The 13,917-nt window shown below is 33.9% G+C and overlaps 1 pseudogene; it reads left to right on the forward strand.

Moving 5' to 3' along the window:
- The first annotated feature begins 12,325 nt into the window (after window positions 1-12,325).
- On the forward strand, window positions 12,326-12,419 carry LOC136332756 (U6 spliceosomal RNA; annotated as a pseudogene).
- Window positions 12,420-13,917: the final 1,498 nt, after the last annotated feature.

A 13,917-nucleotide genomic window follows, 5' to 3' on the forward strand; every position in this document is an offset into this window, starting at 1 on the left:
TGTTTATTTCTGAAATCTGTGTTTTAATTATCTAGAGATCTAAGCTAATTAGTCTAGAAATATCAAAAATGATTATCAACTCCTTAGACTCAAGCTGGACATATATAATATTACCCACTTTCTGGTTTTAGGAATCATCTTGTATTGTGCTTAATCCTATGTGCATGGGAGGGGCATATTCCAAGAAAACAGGCAAATGCAACTGCCTTAATCAATTCAGGTCCAGAAAGAGAGAACAAAAAAGGTTAAAAGGAGGAAGAGAAAGTAGAAAAGTTTGTTGTAGTCTCCCCACTTTACACCCAAAAAGATGATATACTTCTATCAATATTATCTTATTTTTATATTAAATGTATGATGTTAAAAATTCTGTTTTGTATACAAAGCTATAAATATCAATTAAACCACATAATATGAGGGTGTTTTCATTTGGTCAGAAACATTAATGGAATTACTTAGCTCTTAAATTAGTTTAAAAATGTATACTAACATCAAAAGAGGGCTAAGATATTTACTTAATGGCAAAGAGTAAGTTGCTGAAGAGTATTTATGAAATGACCTCATTTCTGAAAAGTAAACAATAAATTCAATAAATGATAGCATACCCAGGGAAAACTGTCTCGAAAATAATATATTCAACTACTCATACTCTAAAGAATAAGGATATAGGAGCCTTTTTAATTTTATGCTTCTATAATGTTTCTATTTTCTTACACTAAGTGCATGTAACTAGTTTAGTGATAAAGAATAAATTTTCATACTTATTGAATATTTACCATTTGCACAGATGAATGCCAGGAATTGAAGGGGATATTATACAGAAGAATAAGGTGCTAGTTCTAACTTCATGTAACTTGTATTATCAAGACAAGATCCATAGACATAGACCACATAATTATTCAAGAAAATATGTGAATAGTTGTCAAAATTAATGGTTCTGTTTTAGTTCAGTGAGCCAAAAGTTCAGAGTAAGGTAGAATAGGGAATTAAATTTAAGATGCATATTAATAGAGGAATCCTATTTGTATAACCCAACTAGAATAGTAGAGTACACAAAAGCAGAAGATATTCAAGCTACAATGACTTAAGTATTTAAAGAGAGTAACTAATATTAGCAGATCATTTTAATATCCAATATTCATAATCTTAAAATATTCAGATTTATGAGTGAGGTTGTGTTAGCATCATGCCAAATAATGGTATACACAGGAAAAAAAACATATAAGTGGAAAAAGTAGCTCTTGTCCAATAAAATATGGAGAGCATATAAGACAGAAAATTGTACTTTTTTTTCTTTATTGATGATTGACATAGAGGATAACATCTATTGGGTACTTATATTATTTATGATATTATAAAAAATGACCAAAAATTACTGTGAATTATGTGAACTATATGTTTTCTTGTTGGAAATTCTTTTTTTTTTTTTTAGATATCTGATCCCAATGTAATGATGTTTTTAAATCTTAGCTCTTTCCATTTGTGTCTCTGTAGTTTATGTCAGTCTGAACATTGGATCCAATATTTCTTTTTCAGTTTTTAGTGTCCTAAATTTTGCACCTAACAGATGGTATGGAAAAGGGTATACCAAGTCAAATGAGAAAAACACAACCAAATTAATAGAATTTAACCTTGACTGCCCATTAAGATAATCTGAGGCCTCTCAGACATCAGCAGAACTGGTCAATAGTGGTTTCCAAAGCTCCATTCCTAATTCCAATGTGCAGACAAGGTTAGTACAGTAAGCCTTCATTTAATGATGATAGTTCCTGCAACTTTAAGGGAATTAATATAGGACAAAACCAATTTTACCCTAAGCTAATAGAAATAAATCAATGTTAAATCTTAAAACACCTCATCAACATTATAATGAAATGGTGTTGAACAAAATTGTTACTTGAGGATATGCTGTACTGCTATACTTAGGTTAACTCAGACTACCATGTGAAAAGTGACAGAATATAAAGAATAGGGAGTTTCCACTGCAGTAGAACTCACAAAAAATCCACTTAAGAAATATATATATATATATATAAAGATAAAACTGAATTTTTAAAGGGAATAAACTAACAGACTAAATATTATCAAGCGCTATGTTCAAGAATTTGGAGTATAGAAATTGAATAGGCAAACTGTGAGATGGTCACTATTAAGAACCAGCTAAGTCTTAATGGCAGAAGATTAAAAAAAATAGTAAAAAAGAGAGTAATTTGGTGTACATATGCATGAGCCATAATATGGGACATAAACTCTTCCATAAAAAATATAGAGTAATATAGTTTGACTCAATTAATAGAAAAAAATATTTACTATATAAATAATGCATTGACTGTATAGAATGTAGGGCTTCCATAAGGTTCAGGAAAGACTATTGTAAGAAGAAGTAAAAATAAAAATGAAATGTCAATATTGATTATCAATAAGGAAATATTTGAATTCAAGATTAAAGAAAGTGATCATAAAAAGAAAAATTTAACAAAGTTTTCCTTTGCAAACAGAGGAGACTATAAATGAACAACACTCCATAGGACAGAAACTAAAGGACAAAGACCCAAGAATCCTATTCCAAGTTAAAATATCACACACTTGTCAGGGAAAAATAATTTTTAATTATATGAGAAATTCAAAGGATGCATCATTTATGTAATTAATATGAGGGAAGTGGTTGGAAAATGTTCTAAGCAACAACAAAAACAAAAACCCTAACATTTTTAAAGAAGTAATATGAAGAAGGCAAAAAAAAAATATTTTTAATATTAAACATAATATAAATAAATTTCCAATATGTATGGAAGTAAAAATTTAAAAGTATATTATTCAACCTAGTAGGTAAAAAAATGAGTGACTAAGGAAAAATAAAAATGCATTAAAATAAAAAAGTCATCTGTTTTTCTGTAAAGGGCAGTATAGCAAATATTTGAGGCCACGTAGCCTTTGCCACAACTATTCATCTCTGCCAAAATAACACAAAGGCAACAAAGGTGAGCGTAGATGATATATAAACAAATGAGATGACTGTGTTTTAATAAAAGTTTATAAAATCAGGCAGTGGAGCAGATCTGGTATATGGGTAGTAGTTTAATAACTTCTACTTTAAAGGTGTTTTTTTTTTTGTTTGCTTGCTTTTGTTTTGTTTTGTTTTTGTGAGAGAGGTGAACAAGGTAGTGAAAGTAAAAAATATATAAATGAAAGAGAAAAAAAATTGAGAAGCAACTTCATAAATGAAAGTGTGAGGAGCTTCATGGATATGATCCCCATTGAAACAACCATAACATCTAGAAGTCATATATAAAATAAAAGTTTTGGAGATTGTCCTAAGAGCATATACCAAATGAAGAAACATTTATTCAAAAAAATCTACTAAATATTAGTAAGATGTGTGAGAGTCCACTGCACTTGAGCCATAACCACTTCTGCTCTATAACTTCAGGTCAATGTGATCAAAGCTTCATTCTGAAAAGGTATGGATAACATTAGGTTCTCTCATCCCCTAGCTCAGAGTCAGGGGTTATGGTATTTCCCTAGGGAGATAAACATCAATATTTTGCATTCCCAGAAGCTATATGTTACAGAAGCTAAGTTCCAGGTGAGTATGGCCAAGAGAATGGAGCTTCTGATCTCTTCTCAAGGAGCCTGGGAAATAAATTCTTCTTACCCTAACTCACTCGTAGAGATGATAATGTTTTACACCAGGAGAAACAAGCCAAAAAGACTAGTACCACTGCCTCTCCCCACTACTCAGTGCCTAGCTGGTAAACTTTGGCTATCATCCTAAGAAAACCACTGTCACAGAATTTTAGCTGATAATTAAAGACTGCAAATTTCCCCCAAAAAAAGGATCAGTATAACATTATTTGTAGTTTAAAAATGAACTAAAAAGAAACATGTCCAAATTAAAGGAATTAGTTTTGTAAAATATGAATGAGGGAGGGGAAATAGACACCTACATGCACCCCAACCAGGATCCACCCAGCAACTCTCACCTGCGGCCAATGCTCGCAACTGAGCTATTTTTAGTGCCTGAGGTAAAGACTCCACTGAGCTTTCCTCAGCACCCAGGGCCAATACACTCACAATCAACCCATGGCTGCAGGATGGGAAGAAAGAGAGAGATGGGGGAGGGGGTCAAAGAATATGATCATTTCTCTTGTGTGCCCTGATAGGGAATCAAACCTGGGGCTTCCACATGCTGGATTGATGGTCTACCATTGAGCCAACCAGCCAGAGTCAAAATTAAATTTTTAAGCATTAAAGATTAAAAAAATTAAGGAGAAAAAAATGGCTCATAGAGGGAAGGGCAGAGGTAGAAGAGAGTAAAGGAGGAAGTGATGGAAGGAGACTTGACTTGGGATGGTTAATATATGGTACAGTGTCACCCCAATAAATTCAATTAGAAAAGAAGTATGCAATAGCTTCACAACATAAAAAAATAGCCATGAAAACTCCTCCAAAGTAAAATGAGAGCTGTATTTAATGAATTATAAAACAAAGAGAATTACCAGAGCTAAAATTTAGTTGTAAAACGTATACAAGTTAAAAAGTGACTAGAATGATGACAAAAAGCATAAGCAAACAATGATATGAATTAAAATAAAGGATATATGAAATATCTACATATATTAAAGAGAAGAAAAGCATATCAGGAAAATATTTTATGCCAATAGAATTTAAAATGTAAATATAATGGCAATATCATAAAAATATAATTTACCAATACTAATACAATTAATAATAGAAATTCTAAATAGCCCTAGACCTAAAACAGATATTAAATTTGTACTTAAAGATTTTGACACAAAGAATACCTCAGGCCCTGTATTGAATTTTACTCAATGCAGAGGAGGATAACCACAAATCTAATTTGAACACTTCCATAAATTACACGAAAAGTGACATTCTTCAGCTTATTTTGTAAGGCCAACTTGATATTCAATCACAACAAGAGTAATGTGAAAAGGAAAATTATAGTCTGTTCTTAATTATGAACATAAATAAGAAATAATTTAAAAATATTATCAAAAGATAACCATCTCTTTTCATAAAAGACTAAATATGAACAATATGTGTTTATTTTAGATATTAAAGGTTGATCTAATATTTTAAAATTATCAATGTAATTTAACAAGTTATAAAATATTTGGGAAATATATAATATGCACTTGTAACTTTTTAGATTCTACCTTTACATAATTTTTTTTTTTTTTTTTTGCATTTTTCTGAAGCTGGAAACAGGGAGAGACAGTCAGACAGACTCCCACATGCGCCCGACCGGGATCCACCCGGCACGCCCACCAGGGGGTGATGCTCTGCCCACCAGGGGGCGATGCTCTGCCCATCCTGGGCGTCGCCATGTTGCGACCCTCCTGGGTGTCGCCATGTTGTGACCAGAGCCACTCTAGCGCCTGGGGCAGAGGCCACAGAGCCATCCCCAGCGCCCGGGCCATCTTTGCTCCAATGGAGCATTGGCTGCGGGAGGGGAAGAGAGAGACAGAGAGGAAGGCGCGGTGGAGGGGTGGAGAAGCAAATGGGCGCTTCTCCTATGTGCCCTGGCCGGGAATCGAACCCGGGTTCTCCGCACGCTAGGCCGACGCTCTACCGCTGAGTCAACCGGCCGGGGCCTACCTTTACATAATTTATTGTATACTCTCATTTCTCCTCTCCTGTCTTTTGTGCTAGTTTGTCATACATTTTACTGATACTTTATACTTCACATATGTTATAAACTTTGTTCTACATTTTATTTTGTTTAAGAATCAATTATTTTTTAAATATATTTACATAATAAGAAAAATTTTTACACAGCTTCTACTCCCACTAATCTTCATTCATTTGTGTAGATCCATATTTTTATCTGTTGTCATTCTCCTGCTTTATGGACTTTATCATTTTATGTAATGCACTTCTCTTGGTGATAAATGCTCATCTTCTTGTCTTATCCTCCTATTCTTGGAATTTGTTCTGAGATGCTGTTAAGTTGTTTATAAAGAGTTTAATCTTTGAATATTGGTTTTAAGACTTGTAGACTGACAATTAGTGTCAGTCTAACATTGTTATACACCACCACTGAGACATAGCCAGTCCATGCAATCTGCACAGCGTTTGTGAATCAAGAGGTTTTTCATCTATGATGAGAAGAAGCACTATTCTTAGATATGTATGAATACTGTGCACATATCTCTAATGTTTTCTGGCAGTTCTCTTCCAAGGCTTGAATAATTTTCTTATATACTTGCCCTAATCAGTAGTCAACTGAAGATGCAAAGGGGACCTGTTAACTAGAGCCACTTAGATCTGGAAATTCAAGTCTATCCCTTCAATTCAGGAAGTCCACAGGTCTTTATCTGGGTATCCTGGCACCCTGCCTACAAACTTTCTCAAGCTGTGTCAATTATAAGCTCACCTTGTCACCTTGTTTGTTTTTCAGCTTTTAGAGATCACTGACCTTTATTGCCTGATATGTCTCAAAGCCATTGTTTTATAAATGTTGACAGTTTTATTTCAGGCAGAAGGTAAATCTAACTTGTTATTCTATTTTAGCAGGGTTAAAATTGCCTGAGGGTTGTAATTGCTTGAAGAAGTTAGTTTAAACAACAATTTAATGGTTTGAAAAAATAAGGTGTGTAATTTAAATTAAGGTTTTTTTGTTTTTTAATTTCCCTTTAGTATAAATAAATATTAACATATAATTTTAAAATAGTCTTATGAATTTGAATGATTATTCCAAATTATTATTATTTTTTATTTTAGAGAAAGAAAGAGAAAGAGAAGGGGAGAGGAGCAGGAAGCATCAACTCACATATGTGCCTTAACCAAGCAAGCCCAAGGTTTTGAACCGGTGACCTCAGCATTCCAGGTTGATGCTTTATCCACTGTGCCATCACAGGTCAGGCTCCAATTATTTAAAAAATAAATTTCTGATGCTTTTTTCAGGAAATATTTGCATAATGCTAAATCAGCATCTGATGATTAAAATCTCCAGCAATCCAATTTATTATTTCCTAAATTCATAAAAATTAAATGCATACATTACTGGATTTTCTCCAAATTGATTCCTGAAATCTATACTATGTTAATTTGTGAATGATTTATAAAAGATTTTAGAGAATTTAGAGAAAATAGGATATTTAGTAGAGATTATTCATTTCTGGCCTTTTAGCTTTAAGCCAAAGCAAATACCTTTACATTCATAGAGTACAGTCATTTTGATGACTGAGGAAAACTTGACACTTCCACACATGTGTGTTTTTCTATTTTTAAACATTTGATAATTTCTTATACATTATATGGCAGTTATAATATAGAAAAGTTTACATGAATGGATATTTACTGGCCATATAAAGTTTTTTAAAGTCTCTCAGAATATCACTAAGAGAATCTATTGCATGGAACCTAAAATTAAATAAATAAATAAATAAATAAATAAATAGGTCCTGTTAGCTCAGTAGATAGTTTGTCATCTGGGCATGCAAACTTCCTCAGTTTGATCCCCTGTCAGGACACACATGACAGGCAACCATCTGCATCTCTTCCCCAACCTTTCTCACTTCTTTCTGTCTTCCCTCCCACAGCCAGGGGCTGGATTGGTTCAAGCATAGCCTAGGTGCTGAAGATAGTTCAGTTGATTGGAACATCGAACATTGTCCCCAGATGGGAGTTGCCAGGTGAATCCTGGTCAGAGTTTATGCGGGAGTCTGTCTCTCTATGTTCCATCCTCTCACTTAAATAAAAAAGTTTGTAGGGGCCCTGGATGGTTGGCTCAGCAGTAGAGTGTTGGCCTGGCGTGTAGAAGTCCTAGGTTTGATTCCTGGCCAGGGCACACAGCAGAAGCACCCATCTGCTTCTCCACCCTTCCCCCTCTTCTTCCTCTCTATGTCTTACTTCCCCTTCCGCAGCCGAGGCTCTATTGGAGCAACGTTGGCCCGGGCGCTGAGGACGGCTCCATGGCCTCCATCTCAGGTGCTAGAATGGCTCCAATTACAGTGGAGCAATGCCACAGAGGGGCTGAGCATCGCCCCCTGGTGGAAATGCCGGGTGGATCCCTGTAGGGTACATGTGGGAGTCTGTCTGCCTGCCTTCCGGCTTCCCACTTCGGAAAAATACAAAAAAATTGTAGGAATTGAGGGAAAAGAAATCAGATTACAGTGTTTTCCAGGGAATGTTCTTAGCATGGAGCTTTGGCAGAAGTTATCATTCATTATTAACAAATATTTCAATAAGAAACTTTAACATAGAAGTAAAACTCACCCACTAATGAAGATGATTTTGAAGTAAAAAAAAGGCAGTTAAAATATTATCTAAGCATATGACTTAAATGTCAACAATAAAGCATGTAATCAAAAGCAAAATGTGTTAAAGATTGTAGAGATTCCTATTGTCATAATTGTGATGTATTTATATATCACAGGGTGGATAACTGAAATAATAAATTGCCATAATTTTTTTCAAAAGTTGAAAATTTAGTCTTAAGGAGTTTTCAGAAGTACTTAAGATTGATGCTAAGTGTACCTAGAAACGGATGTTTATTTTTCCTATATCTTTTTTTGACATCTGTAAAAATGGAGATTTATATTATCTTTGAATATAAAAGGGACTACTACTGACTATTAAAACATGTGTACTGGCCCTGGCCGGTTGGCTCAGCGGTAGAGCGTCGGCCTGGCGTGAGGGGGACTCGGGTTCAATTCCCGGCCAGGGCACATAGGAGAAGCACCCATTTGCTTCTCCACCCCCCACTCCCTCCTTCCTCTCTGTCTCTCTCTTCCCCTCCCGCAGCCAAGGTTACATTGGAGCAAAGATGGCCTGGGTGCTGGGGATGGCTCCTTGGCCTCTGCCCCAGGCCTAGAGTGGCTCTGGTCACGGTAGAGCGATGCCCCAGAGGGGCAGAGCATCGCCCCCTGGTGGGCAGAGCATCACCCCTGGTGGGCATGCTGGGTGGATCCCGGTGGGGCGCATGTGGGAGTCTGACTGTCTCTCCCCATTTCCAGCTTCAGAAAAATACAAAAACAAACAAACAAACAAACAAAAAAAATGTATACCTAGAGAAGTTTTGGTGTTGTTGCTATTAAGTGAGGAGAAATTTATACAATAAAACTATTTTTTCTCAATTTTAATTTGAAGAAAAAATTTAACTTATAATGAACTTGAATTAATGCTTATGTCTTAATTATTCTTATCAGCCTGACCAGCTGGTAGTACAGTGAGTAGAGCATTGGACTGGGACACGGAGTATTCAGGTTCAAAACTCCCAGGTTCCCAGCTTAAGCACGGGCTCATCAGCTTCAGTGTGGGGTCGCTGGTTTCAGCGTGGGATCATAGACATGAACCCATGGTCACTGGCTTCAGCCCAAAGATTGCTGGCTTGAAGCCCAAGTTCACTGGCTTGAGCAAGGGGTCACTTGCTCTGCTGTAGTCCTCCTGTCAAGGCACATATGAGAAAGCAATCAATGAATAAACAATCAATGAACAACTAAAATGCCGCAATAAAGAACTGATGCTTCTCATCTCTCTCCCTTCCTGTCTGTCTGTCTTTATCTGTCCCTCTCTCTCACTCTCTCCGTGTTTGTCAAAAGAAATAATAATTATTATTATTATTGTAGCCATTCAAAATATGAATGACAAATAGTAAGTTCTCAATAAAAATTCTGCCTGATTGAATTTGAAACAATTTGAGGACACCAGAACAACTTGACAAAAATGAAAAAGAAAGAGAGAAAGAAAAAAAGGGAGAATGTGTACACAAAACAGAAACAAAAATGTTCTCTAAAATTGCTTGTATTAATTTGCAAGAAATCCCCAAAACATATCCTAACATTATTTTTTTTTTTAAATTTTATTTAGACAAATTTAACAGAGTTACATTGATCAATAGGAGCACATAGATTTCAGGTAAACATTTCTATAGCATTTCTATAGCATGAACTGTTGATTATGTTGCATATCCATCACCAAAAGGCCACTTTTCATCACCAGGTATTTGTCCTTCTTTACTCCCTTCCCCCAATCATAAAATTATTTTAAAATCTTTTTTTTTTCTAAAATACAGCACTTGAACAACCATCTCTAGAGTAACATAACCTTTTTATAAAGTAATTAGGCAAGGAGGCCATTTCACTGGGGTTGTTCTCAGGCCTTAGTAGGCCAGTAAAAACCTAAGCCACAGTCAATGAATACACTTGAATCAAAGAAAATGAATCTAAGAACAACCAATTACAAACAGCCAACTATGCTCTCCCAAATAAAGAAACTGCTTAAGCTATAGCCAATTTTATACCTTAAAGCTGCTAAGGGAGATATTAAAAACTCTCACCACACACTTGCGCACACACATAGAAAATGGTAACGTGTTCATAATGTAGGTGAAGCTAAAATAGTGGTAATCATTTTGCAATATATAAATGTATAAAATAAAAGTGTTGTGCACCTTAAACTTACAGAATGGTGTATGCCATTTATATAGTCATTATACAGTCAGAAGAACTGTAAATTCTGGTTATGGTTCTGTTCTTATAACAATAATGACACTGCTGTCATCCTATGGCACTAAACTTGTAATAAAAACTATGATACACTAAAAATAAAATCTGATTATAAACGGTAACAAGGGTTATAATGGAAAGAACAGTGTGGTATGACAATGTAATAGGGGCCAGCTAATATTCAGTGAACAATGTCCCTAGAATTATAAATTGTCATTTACATAAGTTTTAATTTGATACAGATATGGAGCAAGGATTCTAGTAAGAGGAACTATCTGAGCAAACCTCTATGAAGGATGAAACAAAGAACTGAGAGAGTATGGGGGTCTCTGAAGACTAATGAAGAAAGCTAAATGAATATTGAGAGGAAGAAAAAATTTCCCGCAGCCATAATTTAGGTATGACCCAAGAGCAATAGAATATGACTGCAGAGGTTAAAGCTGTATCACATGAAGAACAATGTTCAATAAAATGGTATTCTTTCTGCCTGCTATGTGTAAAATCAACAGAGGAGCTCAAAGGTAAATTGCGTAAGTTTAGACAACACTGGTGTGCATTAAGTGGTTTGGATAGATAAAAGAGAGGTAGGATGCAGAATGTATAAATATTTTGAATTTGAGGATGTGGATTTAGTGCACGAGGGCAAAAAGAATAATGTGTCAAGATTTCTAGCATTATTACTAGGTATAAGAAATAACATTTACTAGATGGGGTAACAAACAAGAAGACACTTTTAATGAGATAATAAAAATTAATTATGAACTTCCAAAGTTTGAGAAAAATGAGAAACATACTTAAGGAGATGTCAATAAGGTAGCTGAATAGAGGGAGTTTAGAAGAATGGTCTGGGATTGATATAAAAATTTGAGAAATGTCTGCATTTTGTTCATTTGGTTATTTTGTAAAGATTCGGTAATACATGAGATTGTGTTCAGAGAGAGAATAAAGCAGAAAGACACAGGGGAGAATCTCTAAAATATTAACTTAGTTGTAGAAATTAATAAAATGTGGTCAAAATTGTAGAAGTCAAGAGCAGTATGAATGAATTAAATGCTATTTAGTGGTCACTCATGCATTAACCTTAACAATAAGCTCATTAGTAACTGAGAGTAGTCATGTCACAATGAATCAGAGTAGATTCCTGGTTAGAGAAAGACAGAGAGACAGCAATAAGATCTTTCAACTTCACTAAGAATTACCTATTCAGAGGTGGGAGGAGATAGAAAAACATCTGGGCTTGGCTTACAAAGTCAAGAGATGGCATTGATTATTTGGGTTTTTGAACTTTGTTTTTTGTTCGTATTTATGACTTTGAGCATAGAGAACAGGCAAACATAACTCTAATGTAAGCATCCACCACTGGATATTTGAATCAGTTCACTTAGTGTTAAAAAATATGCTACTAATTCTCCACTCCAATTTATATTTTCCCTACTCTACCTCCAAAGAGGAAATATCTAACAAACATAATGTAAGGGTGATTAATTCCAATGAAAAAGTTTTACATTGTTACTTTATATAAATTTCTAAATAAATAAATATAGAATTTTTTTGCTTTAATATATGTATAATTGTACCATACTCATAGTGTTTCATACTTTGACATCTACCTTTTTAAATTTGAACTTGTATCATTCATATTGATTCAGGGATATATGTAGATAGAGCTCATTTTAATTACTATATTCTATTCCATTGTTACAATAAACGAAAATAGAATTACTTTATTCACCTTTGAGGGAAATTTAAGATGCACATGTTCTTAGTTCTTGTAAACAAATATTATAAACATTCTTTTATGTCTCCTTTTAAATACATAAGAGATTACTTAGAGTAGAAAATTAAAAGTATGGTGCTCACTTCGGCAGCAGTATACTAAAATTGGAACAATACAGAGAAGATTAGCATGGCCTCATGCAAGGAAAATTAAAAGTATAATTGGTTGTTGTAGGCTACATGCCTTTTCTCCTTAACTTGGTAAATTTAAATAATTTTGGCATATAATTATCAATTTTATTATTTCTAAAATATATAGATTTTCTCTCCTCTTCTAGGTTTTCCAAATCATAGACATTGGTTTTCTCATTACCATATCCAATAATAAATGCTAATATACTGCTGTACTTATTAATGATTAGTAGTAAGGTTCAGCATTTATTCATTTTGGTCCTTGAAGATTCTTCCTGTCAACTGTATGTTGAGGTTTCTTTTTGAGTTGTAGGTGGTCTGAATTGTGAACAGTAAGGGGTCCTGGATAGAGAGTGTAAGTAAATAAATCCACCATCATCTTGAGATTCTTGAAAATGTAAAACTTGTCAGAAGAGAAAGTTTATTAAATGTTAGCTTTACTTCTCTTTCTCTATTTTGCCAAAGAGCTTCAGCAAAGTTTCTGTCTGCTTTGCTGTATAAATTAGGAACTTAAATTAGTCTTGCCAAATATGCTTTTGGTCTCTTTTTACCAATCTGAAGTTCTGCTATGATCTGCCAAAAAACTGAAGATACAGAAACAAGAATGTAACATAAGCATGTTGGTGTTTATTTAAGGAAAAATAATTACCATTTTATATTTATTACTTGTTAAAAAACTTTTTAAGGCATTATTCTACTTAAGAAAATGTATTCTTTAAAACAGTCTGTCTCTTGTATGGTAAAAGAAGCAACACTGTAAAAAAAAAGCACTTTAATTTTAATGCATAAAAAGAATTTTTTTTTAATGCACGTATATTCTTTCTTAACTGAAGTTTGAATTGATATTGGCAGATTGGTATGAATACTTTTTCTGGTTATTTTTTTGTTTGCTTGTTTGAAAACTACACTGCTGAGAATTTTTATAAGCCTAAAGAACCCTTAAACAAAATAACAAATATAATAGCAGTAAAAATGATAATCATATTTACAATGCTTGTCTTCCAAAGAAGATTTTTTGCATGTTCTGTTTTCTCTACTAAAAAAATTAAAATATGCAAATATATTTTCCATTGATAAAAACTGTAAAATCTTAGTCTATGTAGTTCAATCAGTGAGGTATATATCTCAATCATGTAGAGTAAATTGGGAAAAACACACAATTATATTACATCAAGAAACTTTGTTTTTTAAGTTGTAGAGAAACCTCAAATTTGAGTAAATCATGGGCATCTATGGAATTATGTAACATTTTAATCAGTTATGCTCTGAAGTGCCTTGACAAGAAAGTAGTTCAATCCGTAATATCAGAAACTCATTCATGGAATAATACATATTGATCATCACATCATAATACTCTGTCCCCAATGAGTAACTTTGAAATTCATCATATTTATTTCCAATTTTGTATCTATTTAAAGTCGCAACCTAACAACCATGTCTATAAGTAATCATATTTCATATCCTTTCCCCACACTTACACACCCAATACATCCCAGAGTTCATCATTAACTGGGACTCCGATAACACAGAAACAAAT

The sequence above is a fragment of the Saccopteryx bilineata genome, chromosome 3 (genome assembly GCF_036850765.1).
Source record: "Saccopteryx bilineata isolate mSacBil1 chromosome 3, mSacBil1_pri_phased_curated, whole genome shotgun sequence".
In the NCBI taxonomy this organism is placed as follows: Eukaryota; Metazoa; Chordata; class Mammalia; order Chiroptera; family Emballonuridae; genus Saccopteryx; species Saccopteryx bilineata.